The sequence below is a fragment of the Monodelphis domestica genome, chromosome 4, assembly GCF_027887165.1.
Source record: "Monodelphis domestica isolate mMonDom1 chromosome 4, mMonDom1.pri, whole genome shotgun sequence".
Lineage (NCBI taxonomy): Eukaryota > Metazoa > Chordata > Mammalia > Didelphimorphia > Didelphidae > Monodelphis > Monodelphis domestica.
In genome coordinates this window covers 400,107,420-400,120,660 of record NC_077230.1, presented here as the reverse complement: position 1 = coordinate 400,120,660, position 13,241 = coordinate 400,107,420, and the positions used below count along the sequence as shown (strand labels likewise).

Below are 13,241 nucleotides of genomic sequence, written 5' to 3'. Positions count from 1 at the left end.
GTGAAAACCCTTCTTCTGGGAGCGTGACTGAATTCTCAATAGTTTAAAATGGTTTATGACATATGAAGGAAGCTTGAGCTGAGTATGGTAACATGATCTAATGACATTTCTCTAGTGCACCACAGAGATCAGAAAAGGACAGATGTGATAACAATATTATTGTAGTAGTATAAAACATTGGTATTCCTTTGGTCCTCTAAATATAGAAAAACTTTCTGGAAAATATGTTTAGTTGCCAAATGGTTTAGTTCATATTAGCAGCTGGGTGATTCAGTGCTTAGTGCTGGGCTACAAGCCAGGAAGGTTGGGGTTTGGATCAAGCCGCAGTCATGTACTAGCTATGGGACCCTGAGCACGTCCCCTTTTCTGTCTCCGTTTCCTTATCTGTAAATGGGGATAATAGTAATACCTACCCACCAGAGTTAATATTTTTCCACCAGAGTTGTTTTGAGGATAAAATAAGTTAATCTTTATAAAAACACTTTGAAATCTCAAAACACAATATAAATACTAGTTATTATTTGTTATCATCATTATCATTGGTATTCTGGTAAATAATAAACATTAAAGGTTTGATCATCAGTATTATCAGCCCTTGATAGCAAGCCAGCATTTCTTAAATAGCTCAGTTAATAACATATAAGTTGTCCCATTAGCTAAGCCACCCTATCTATATCTCTTATTTATAAAATAGGCTTATGTTCTAATTAGCCAATATATACAAATTATTGTTCCAGACATTGACAATACCAGAATATCTCAAATATGGGCTTAGGGTTTCTTTGCAATGAAACAAGTTAATTAAATGTTTATATAGTATGTGTTGAATGTAGTACTTTAAAATAATAATGTAAAAGGGAAATCTAGGTCCCACAACTTTAATTTTATATATTTTCAAGCTGAACACATTGGTGGGATGTTATCTGATTTTCTGTGGTTTGTAATTATTGCCTTATTGTGCCTGAATTATAAGTAACTCCTGTTCTACACTGGTTGCTAAGTGCTTTAGGTTTTCTCCTGGAATGTCAGGATCTCTGTGTAATTTGAGATCTACTCGTTTTAGGCATCCCCTCACGTAAGAGCTCTGTCTGGGAGGCTACTATTGTGTTTCTACCCAGAACTGAGTGTTTAATGAATCCTGAATCTGTCTCATAGAGGATGTGGCAGAAGGACTAGAGTAATGTTGTTTTGGGCATTCTGTTAAACATTCATGGATGTCACAGCTTTGGAAGTATGTTTTAAAACATAATAAATAAAACCAAATAACTTAAGTGGTTCTCGCCTCAGATTAGCTTTAGGAATCTCAGCTACTGGCATTGATTATAGCCTCTTTTTCCTGGCTTTATTTGGGTTCACTTTATTGTTCGGTAGTTTTTGCTTTAAAGACTTTGAAGGTATAATTTTCTACTCAAACAATTGATTTAGGAATGAGAAATCTTACCATTTTCTAAAGTAATTGATATTTCTAGGGGTATTAGAAAGGAAAGAAGTATAGAAATAGAAAGAAAATAGTTAACATTTTATGTGAAAAGTATAGTAAAATATTGTCCTTTTCTTCATAAAGCCTGAGTTTTATTTCAGGTTCTAATTTTGTGATTTGGACAAGTCACCAAGCTTCAATTTCCTTATCAGAGAAATGGTTATAATAATCTTTATACTGCCTGTATCTAGTTTGCCATGATGAAAATGTTGTAAACCTTAAAATACTGGGTTAGATGTAGTTATTCTTATGATTAACAATAAAATTTTTGAAAAAACTCAACATCATTAGAGACTTTGGGCTATATGGATGAGTGAGTCATGAGTAAAATGCTTCTCTGTCACCTCAATAAAAGCAACAAATATACTTAAATAAAAAGGGGGGGAAATAGGGATCCTCATAGGAAAGACCTGAAGGGGAAACTAAGAAACTGAAGAAATAGGAAAACAAAAAGACTTTCTCATTCAATACAATAAATAAATACAGTAAGGTCTAGATTAGTGCAGATAATAAATCCCATAGTGATTGCATGTATTTGAAATCATGCTATTTGAACTTATAATTATGTTGAATACAGTCATTGGTTTCATATGAATGGAAATATGCAGGGAGAATTGGAATAATGGGGCTACTTCATGGGATTTATTATTTGACCTAATTGGGACCTAGCTGTACCATGGGTACTGTGGGATAAAAGAAAGCAAAGAAATTACTGGGATGAAAGAATAAGATTTAAGCAACAATGAGGACATATCCCACCTCCATCCTACAAAAGACAGTATGGAGTTATAAGAATCTCCAGAGTAGTTTGGGATCTCAGTAAGAAATATAAAGGAATATCCCATATCTATAAAAATAGACCATGGAAGGTAGAACACAGTAAGATGGCATGAAACTCAAATGAAGAGAAAAAATTGTAGAAAGTCTTAATAAAGCAATGGATTCTGAGGAATAGAATAGCCTGGGTAGAACAAAATAATACAATAAAGCAAGAAAACCCAACCAAAATGGAAAGTTAGAAAAAAATTATAGAATTTCCTGAAAAAGATTTTATAACTATACAAACCAGAGCAACAGAACTTGATGAGATAATCTGAGAATTGTTTGGTCTTCCAGAAAAATATGAACAGAGTTCGAATATCATATTCCAGGAAATCTCGTCCAAAAAAAATGACTGAAAGCTTTGGAAAGAGAGTGGAATACAAATAGAAAACAAAAAATTCATACAGAAATTTAACTTGTTTGTTTAAAAAAAAAAACAACTTATTGATGTCTTTTGGGTTTTTTACTTCATCATAGTTTCCCCAATATTCTCTGCTCCCAAAGAGCCATCTGATTTAACAGATAGTACTTTTAAAGCAAAAAAGGAAAAAAGAGGGAAAAAATCAGCACACCCATTCAATAAATTTAAAAAGTAACTTTAATTCAACCAAAATTGTAGTTGTCAAGTTCATAGGCTTCCTTGGCAGAGCAAATCCTGCAAGTAGTGTGTAGAAAGCAATTTTCATATCCACAAAGCCTTTTTTCAGCTTTTACAAGATAATTCAATGACAAGAAATAAGCCAAGCAAGGGAAACCATCATGAACCACTATATGACATGCAGGCAACTTCGCAGAATATGCCATGACAAAAGCTGATTCTTCAGTGATGTTAGGAAACATCATGTTCACATCCTGCCTTTGACACATTCTATGTAAATATGGGCAAGTTTACTTACCATCTCAGTTCCCCAGTCATTTTCCCAAGACCATATACAATTAAGATGATGCTTTGATGGAGAGATTTTCACCCAAGAATCTCCTGCCAGTGATGAAACCAAAGGTCTGTATTCCAAATCCCCAAACTCACAAATCAGTACAAAATGGTATCTTCCTTGGAGTGAATGAGAAGACAGAAGGTGTCTCTCTGTAAGTTATAGGGATTTAGATTGGATTCTTGGAACCACATTTAGCCATCTAATACTTTTTGCTAATAAAGGAATGGAGAAGGCAATTGAAAATGCTTGAATTGAATTTTAACAAAAGGGCAAACTGAAGCAGATCTCTATGCAGTGTAATACATATTAGCAGGGGCATGTTGCCTGTCAATAAATGGGTCAGTGACTTGCCTCCATTCATGCCAAAGACCCCATGCAAAAGGACAGTTCTCCTTTTATAAGTTTTGAAAAGTACAAAACAAAGAACAGAACAGGATAGATGACATCATGGGACTGAGTACAAAAATGATTGGTTATAGGGCTGAGGTTCAGAGAACAGCATAATTAACTAAAAGTTTGGTTACTGGGGCTAGCAGTGACCACCCCCAACCCCCATTTCATCTCTAATAATTTGGAAGGATTCTCAGAGTGGTTCCAGCTTTTGCTGCTATTAAGCTGCCATCTTGGCTTGATGCTTTCCCCTCTCCCTCCATCTCTCATGAGACTAAGAAGAGCTTATTGTTGGAATCTAGGTGCAGGATTGTGGCCAAAGCTTAACAGCAAACCAGACATAGTTTGGTGATGCAAAGGATAGTTTGGTGATGCAAAGACATTAGACCCAAAACTCCTTTTCTTAAACATTTACCACAGTTAACAGAACTACTTAAGGCAAGAATAGATCAATAATTAGCCAAAGAACTGGATTTCTAAACTTAGCCCATTACAGACCACTTGAATTCTGAACTGAGTTCAGAGACAAAGAATCATGTCTTAAGCAATTACAGGACAAAATAAATTACTTGTAAAACCGCTCAATAAATAAATGATAACAGATCAATTTGAATCTTTTCAAAGAATCCAGTAGAAGCAAAACCAAAATGTAACCCCACACATGTACACACACTGCCCTCACCTTAAATTGACTAATAAAATGCCAAGAAAATTAGAGTTAAAAAATAAACCATGACAAGTTGTTCTTTTCAAGAAGGTACCTTTAACAGTCCATATTCATTCAAAGTGAAGATCTAGAATAGAATTTCTTCATCTTGCAACTATGAACTTTAAAAACTTTTAACAACTGTATTTCAGCATAATTGATTTCATTTGCATTACTTTGTAATACTCTCATTCTGAGAGATGTTCCATAGGTTTTGCTAGATTAACTTTCTTTTTTTTTTCACTTTAAACATTATTTTATTTGGTCATTTCCAAACATTATTCATTGGAAACAAAGATCATTTTCTTTTCCTCCCCCCCCACCCCCTTCCCACCACCTCTCCCATAGCCGATGCACTGGGTTAGATTAACTTTCTAAAGGGCCACACACAAAAGGTTAAGAACCACTGGTCTAGAATAAAAGTCATTTCTATTTCAGCTGATTCAGAAGTCAGGAGTTGCCATCATGCTTTCAGATAAAATAATTGCAAACATAGATGTTATTAAGTGAAACAAGTGAAAAACTACAGTATATATGAAGGGAAATGAAATAAGTAGAGAATGAATATCAAAATTGAATATTAGAAGATAAATAATATAAACTATTTGTTCCTGAATCTGCATTAGCATCTGGAACATCTGTGCTATTGTATGCCTATGATTTATGGATTATCACAGCTTCTGAAGAAGTAAAGTTGAGGATCACCCAGAGGGCCTTGGAAAAGGCCTTGATGAATGTGAGCAGGCTGCAATGAATTACAAAGGAGAAATTATGCAGATGAAATGTTGTAAAGGATACAATAAAAAAAAACTAAGACTAAGAGGACAAAAAGAAGGGTTGGGAACACTTCAAGAGCAATAGTTAACTGATAGATAATCTTTCTGCTCCATTAGAATTCATGTACTATCAAGAAAACTAGAGAATTCCCCCTGGTGTGATGTAAGGGTTTTCTGCAGTAGATTTACAAGAAGTCCTGGACAAGCATGGCATAGGCTGAGTAGACTATTGTCTGAAAGCATTGTTGGAAGAAATAGTCATGGTGCTGTGACTACAGAGCCATTGAATTCTCATAATAGGTACTAAGTTCCTAATGAAAATTGTTCTTAAACTGATATAAATTACAACTGGTCTGCATGAAAACCTAAATAATAATGCAGAATTGCATAGAATTTTGGAAAAATTATATTTAGTAGCTATATGCAGACTCTAAAGGAAAGTAGTACAATAAACATTTCTCCTCCTCAGGGACTCATACAAAAATTGATTTTGTACTAGAACTAATAAATAGATGTTGCATGGCAGAAATCTTAAGCAAATTTTTATAAAGAAAGAAAATAAAACACTAAGACCCAAATGGAAACTAAAATTCCGTATCTTAAATAAGTGGATCACAATCCAAGTCATAGAAACAGTTTTTAAAAAGAGAGTGCTAGCAATGGGAAAAGTTCATGAGATACAACTAAAGCAGTCTTTAGGGTTTAAATCACTTTCCTCACCACCTATTTAACAAAAAAGAAAATGAGAAGATTTAAGAATTGAGTATGCAATTTAAAAATAATCTATGGAACACAAACAAAAATAAACTCCTCTGGTATTGTGCACACAAAAAAAATGTTGAGTATTAAAGGAGCAATAAATCTCATTAAAAAAATTTTTTAATGAATTAATAAAATAAAGAACTCATTTTCTAAAGATCAAATTGGCAAGCCATTAGCAAATTGGATCAAGAAAAGAAAGACACTAAATTACCAAAATGAGAAATGGGCATTTTTAGCAAATGGAAAAGAAATGAACTTTTCAAAAACTCTTATCTTTAATTCTATAGTAACAAAACTGAAAACTTAAATAATATGTATAAATGTCTAAAAATATATAATAAACTACTCTGGCAAAACATGAATTAGATAATTTAAGTAACCCTATCTCAGAGAAATTATGCAAAGCGTAACTGAGCTCCTATGCAAAAAATATATTTTAAAAATGAGGACAATGGATTTAGAAGCAAATTCTGCCGTGCTCATTTAAAGGCCAAATAATCCTTATGCCACATAAACTGTTTTAAGAAATATAAAAAGAAAGTGTTCAACCATTCTTTCTATCAGACAAACATTGTCCTGATTCCCATCAGGAAAAAAAAAGCTGATATTTGCAAAATTCCCAACTATCACCTTGTTTAAACTTCCCTTGAACCCTCTAGAATGAGCATTTAACTGGTGTTATTCTCACTTTTACACATCAAGAATTGCACTTCCCAGGGGTAAATGATAATGAAGAGCCTGGAAAGCAAAATAATGTTTCATAGAAGTTAAGCGACTTGCCCATAGTCACATAAATAAGTGTTAAAGGCCAGATATGAACCCGTCTCTTAATAACAAGTTTAAAATTCTACTACACTAAAATACTACTAATGAATATCATTTTGAAAATATTACATAAGGGGCAGCAAGGTGGCACAATGGACAGAGTGCCAGGCCTGGAGTTGGAAGGACATGAGTTTAAATGTGGTCAACAGGTACTTCCCAGCTGTGTGACCCTGGGCAAATCACTTAACCCCATTTGCCTAGCCTTTGTGTCTTAGAGTTGTTACTGGGTCAGGGTAAAGATAAAAATAAATAAGCAAGATTTCAACATTATATGACTATGACTAAATTGAATTTATGCCATGAATGAAAGTATATCAATCTCTATTAAATGCACACAAATGAAAGATTTTAAATTGATTAAAAGATCTTGTCTACAACCAGGAGATACAATTATTTGTAACAGAAAAATATTGGAAATTTTTCCAATAAATTCAAAAGTGAAATTAGAATGCCTACTTTCACAATAATTGTTTGACAGTATGAGAAGTTCTAACTCTAATTATAATTGAAGAAAAAGAAATAGATAAATATTGTCAATGAGAAGGAAAATCATATCCTTAGTGGATAATGGGATATTTGATATAGAAAAATCTAGATAATCAGAAAAAAATCAATAACAAATGTAGTAAAGATATAAATCATCAATTTTCTATATTTTAAACAAAAGCCAGGAAAAAGACAAATTAGGGGAAATGTCACTTAAGTTAGTCACAAAATGCATTGTATTTTCAGTGTTTATGTCCGAGAACTCTTATAAATACAAACAAAAAATAATTTTTATTTAAATGGAGACCTAAATTATTGAGGAAAGAATCATTGTTCATGATCAATCTAGGCAATATTGTAGTAATAGTAATATTATGCACAGTAGTCTAGAGACTTAATGCTATGACAGTAACATTGCTAAAAATAATACTTTATAGAATCAGACAATAATGTCGTGAAATCTATGTGGAGAAACAAAATATCAAGAATTAAAAGGTAAAAGAAAAAAATTGTGAATAGTTTGCCCTTGTCACTTCTCAGATTAGATTGTAAGGAATTATTTAAACTATGGAAGACTGGGCAGCTAAGTGGCTCAGTGGATAGTGAGCCAGGCCTGCAGATGGGAGGCTCTGGGTTCAAATCTGTCCTCAGACACTTCCTATATATGTGACCCTGGGGAAATCACTTAATCCCAATTACCCAGCCCTTATTGCTCTTCTGCCTTAGAACCAATACTTAGTAGGGTTTAAACACTTGAGGTTAGGATATTTAGGTTTTAAAAAAAGAAACTAAGTATGAATATCTGTCTATTCTTTGAGAAACTCCTGAATGTAAAAAAAAGAACTGCTAGGCAAATTGATTGATGTTTTGGTAGAAAAAAGAAAAGTTGAAATGACCATTTGTCAGCATTATTCCCCAACAAATTCCATCTGGATACATTATTTAAGTATAAGAAGTCACACTACAAAAAATATTGGAAACCTGGATTTATATCTCTCAAAACTAGATAATCTGTTACTAGCTATAGTAAAGAGCAGTGATATCAAAAATCAATTAGAAATTGGGCCCCCAAAACTGTCCATAAGGATCTCTCTAGATGATTTTTTACTCAGAAAACTTGTAACAACATGATCTATGTTTTATTGTATTATTATTTTGTCAAATATTTCCCAATTATGTTTAAATTTGGTTTGGGCAACACTGGAAAGTATTACAATCTCCTGGTCACAGGCCAAGTGTTTGATACCTCTGGTATAGAGACTATAATAAAAGTTAAAATAGATTAGTTCAGTAGTTTAAAGATAAAATCAATATAACTTATATTGATAAGAACATATGGACTTAATACCTTAAAATATCATCTAAAATTTATGGGGAGTTTTTATGGAAACAAAAAAGTATGATTTAAAACCTTTCCCTAGTAGAGAATTGATCAAAGACAAGAACAGTCTTCTGAAAGAAAAAATACAAATTTCAAAAGCTGAAAAATGCTCCTATTACCAAGAATCAGAAAAGTGCCAATCAAAGCAACTCTAAAGAATTGTATCGCACTCATTAAATTTAAAAATGTGATTTTTAAAAAATGAATTTAATGTGGGTAGAGGGTATAGACAGAATAATTTGCTGGTGATGAAGTTTTAATTGTCTGCTTGGCCCCAGAAGGTAGAACTGGACAATAGATGTGAATGGAAGAATCAAAAAGATAAATTTAAATCTGACTTAAAGAAAGACTTCCTGATCAATCATTTGTACCAGGGTCAGGCAGCTGATAAGTAGTCTGAGGTGGGATTTGAACTTAGGACTTCTTGAAGCCAGGCCTTGCACTCTATCCACTGTGCTGCCCCATTAGTGGGGAGTTTGGGACCATTTTTAATATTTGTTGTAAAGGAGATTATTATTCAAAGGTAGTTTTGAATGAAGACATTGGCTCTGAGGTCCTTTCTCACCTCTGTAACTATGTGATTTTTCCAACCATTTCAGGGGGAAGAGAAGGAATAGAATTATTCAAGGAAAGTTAAAAAATTATTCTATCCCTTGACCCAGTGGTCTCTTCATTGAGTCTATTTCCCAGGAAAGTAATTGACAAGAAATAAACACCTGTTTAAAATATTCATAACAGCTTTATAATAACAAAAAGTTAGAGACAGATAATGTGCTCAGTGGTTGGGGAAAGGCTAGACTAATTAGGGTATATGTAATGGAACATGATTGTGCCATAATTGAATATTCAGAATTCAGAGAAATGTAAAAACTCATATGAAGTTATGCAGAATGAAGAAACCAGAGCCAAAAGAACAATATGCCCAACTTTACAGCTATATAGAGCTAGGCAACTTTAAATAGCCAAACAACTCAGATAAAAGAATTATAGCATTTGTTGTTTTTTTAAAAACTCTTACCTTCCATCTTGGAGTCAATACTGTGTATTGGCTCCAAGGCAGAAGAGTGGTAAGGGCTAGGCAATGGGGGTCAAGTGACTTGCCCAGGGTCACACAGCTAGGAAGTGGCTGAGGCCAGATTTGAACCTAGGACCTCCCATCTCTAGGCCTGATTCTCAATCCACTGAGCTACCCAGCTGCCCCTGAATTATAGCATTTGTAATCAAATTGATAACGACATATTCAAGTTCACTCCCTTGCCTTGTGCAGTTTTTGAGGGTAACATAGTTAATGAATACAAGGTTAGATTTAATGGTACAAAGACCTGGTTTTGAATTCCACTTCAGGCACTCTGTGACCAGGGGAAAGTCACAACCTCTTTGAGTCTGTTTCTTCAACTCTAAAATATAGATAATAATACCAGTACCTGTGGTATTGTAAGGATTGAGGTACAGGGGATAAGGAAGGGGGGAGGTGAAGGGACAGAGGGAATATGGAGCCTGGTGAGGTAAAGGGAGAGAGGTGCCCACTGGGCTGAGAGATGATCTTTGTAATTCCCTCACACTCAGTCCATAAGAGAGGTACCCCTGAGTAATGTTAAGTTAAGGATGACAAGATCAGTGTCTTTGAGTGGACTTCTGGGGAATCGAGGAGTTTACTCTTTCAAGGCTTGACTGGTAGTTGAAACCCCAGAAATCCCCCTTTGTCTGGCAGGCAGATTTTCTCTGCTGGCTTTAGTTGTTTAGCCAAGGCTAAATGGCTAGCCTAGCCCACCACCCTCTCTTTCTTAGTTCTTCCTTCAATTTGAATCTGGCTGCGAGTTTTCTATTTTATCAAGTGGTTTAATAATTCTAGTAATAAAGAAAGAGGATAGATTTGTGGGAATAGGAGACCCTACAGATTTTCTTTGCTTCTTCAGCTGAGACAAAATGGCTCAGCTTCAGCTTATCTTTCTTCTTCTTCTCTAATCACAGTTTCTATCCTAACTAAACAGATAGCAAGTGTCCTTTTTGGGTAGGTCAAGGGATGGAAAGGATCTTCAGGGTGACCCCTTGAAGTTTAAGGGATCGACCCCTTTCAGCAGCAGTTGTTGTTTGGTTCTTCCTCTAGTTGATACTCTCAAACATTCAGGACTCTTCTCTCTTCTTCTGGGTAAGGGAAATGGAGGCAAGGCTTTTCCACAGGTTGGGATCTAGAGCTCAAGGTCCTTGCTCCTCACTCAACAGAGTTCAGGGGGAGAAAAGACCCCTTCAATTCAATAGTTTCTCCCACAAGCCTCTTCTCTCACTCCAACTGTCACTCCCCCTCCCATCACATTCCAAATGATAGCTGCTTACTCTCAGTGGGCAGAAATACAAAAGCTTGAGTCTCTGTTTTCCTTTCCACAGTATGTACTTACAGGATTGTTGTGATACTCCAATTAAATAATGTATGTAAAAAGTTGTTTAGCACTTAAAGTGCTGTGTATCAGCTATTATTAATATTCATGCTCTTCTGCTTAATAGTTTTCAGGTATTGCATATTGTTAGGGGATTGACTTGTGAGTTTAGTGTTTGTAAGATTTGTGGAACAGAGCTATCCATCAAGAATTAATAATAATATTCTATAAGGTTAATTCATATATATTTTCAAAGAAAGATTTTTTTAGGAACCATCAACATTTTCAGTTTTCCATACTTTTTTTTTAAACCCTCACCTTCCATCTTAGAATAAATATTGTGTATTGGTTCCAAGGCAGAAGAGCAATAAGGGCTAAACAGTGGGGGTTACGTGACTTGCCCAGGGGCACACAACTAGGAAGTGTCTGAGGCCAGATTTGAACCTAGGACCTCCCATCTTTTCAAACTTTTAATAAGTATTCACATATCCTCTTGAGTTTATCAAGCAAGAATATTTCTCTTTATTAAAAACCAAGGGGGCAACTGGGTGGCTCAGTAGATGGAGAGCCAGGCCTAGAGACAGGAGGTCCTGGGTACAGATCTGGCCTCAGACACTTCCTAGTTGTGTGACCCTGTGCAAGTCACTTAACCCTCATTGCCTAGGCTTGTAAGGGCTCTACCAATACACAATATTAATTCTAAGACAGAAGGTGAGGGTTTAAAAAAAATCAAAAGGTTAGAACTAAGTGTAGACATTGTGAACCAGCTGCTTAGTACCACATTTTCAAATACACTGAGAAAACTTCTAGAATATATTACCTTTACTTTGATATGTACTTTTATCTTTTAAGTATCAAATTACTGGACAGATCAGTATCTTCAGAAATTATGAATAGCTTATTATTATAATGATCATCTGCCTTTCCCATAGACAAATAGAAAAAAATATACATCTATGTATACATATACTATATATCATATATGTATATATTTAGTTTGGAAAATGAATTAAGATTGTCTATTTTCAAATTATTATTTTCTTGCCTTATCTTGAAGAGCTCCTAGGGACGATCATAACTTAGTTAGGGGAAATGGATGGATACTGTGACTTATCAGTTTAAATTTTTCATTGTCTTATTTTTGTAAAACTTTTTTTACATTTAAAGAAATGAATTCAGCAAACTTTTTAAAAATATCCAACTTTAAAAGGAAATATATATTATTTCATTTGGAGTACTGTTGACAAGGCTCTTCATTTCAAAGTGTTTATAGTGACTGAATAAAAACTTTGCAAATTATTTGTTAAGGTCTCAAACTGGTGTATTAGTCCTAAATCAGTATAACTTTTTTAAAAACACCGGGTGGAAAGATTACTTTAGGAATAAACAAATAAGTTAAAATTCTATTATTTTAAATTGGTAAATTCCTATCTTTTATGGTTAGCATGTTGTCAAGCAAAAACTAGACCTTTTGATGACTTCTCCCCACGCTGAAGTTGAGGTTCAGCACTCTCCCAGCTGGGCCACCTAGCTGCCTCAACAACACATGAACAGCATTGTTTCCATGGATAAAGACTTAGTAAAAACTGGATTTTTTTAATTAGCTGGATAACTTATAAAAAGAAGAGTTAAGCGAAACATATCTGACCTGCTAGGGAATTTTTAATTGTCACCTGCCACTTACTAGTATTTTGTAAGGTTTTTTTTCCTTCTGAAAATAGTACTTTTTGGCTTAAGTATATGAAGAAAAAATCCACATAATTGTATTTGTTTCTCTTTGTTCTTTGGACAATAAACTTTATCTCTATATGTAAGTTTGATGCACACAAAATGAATGATATGAGAAAGCTGCAAACTAAAACCATGTTCTTGGGAAGAATAGTTTTCAAGTTCCCCTTTTATCTATTTTATAGTGAACTTCCGTGGTGGATAAACTCACTCTGAATTCTGTATAGGAGCATTCTGAGCACTTTTAACACCATCCTTGTTGACTGCTTAGTTTCTACCTTCTGATCTTCTAACTTTTTTCTAGGGCTCCTCTCTTTTTAGTAAAGCCAACTCTAAACAACAACCAAAAAAAAATGCCTCAGCATACTACAGCATTACTAACCAATGTTAATCTGGCTACTCGTCACATCTCTGTATGACACCTGTGCTCGCTCATGGGGGAAAGAGTTTCTGGAAGACGCAGCAGCAATAACCAAGGCAAATGTTGGGGAGTGTTTGCATGGTTTTAAAGCATGCCTGGGGTTCAGCTTTTTGCTTTAAAAAAAAAGATATTGGAGTAATGTTTTAAATTCCTA

The 13,241-nt window shown here is 34.4% G+C and overlaps 1 protein-coding gene across 22 annotated transcripts in view; it reads left to right on the top strand.

Moving 5' to 3' along the window:
• The window catches only part of KIF1B (kinesin family member 1B), a 186,528-nt gene that overhangs the window by 95,948 nt on the left and 77,339 nt on the right, over positions 1-13,241 (top strand). The window lies entirely within an intron of this gene.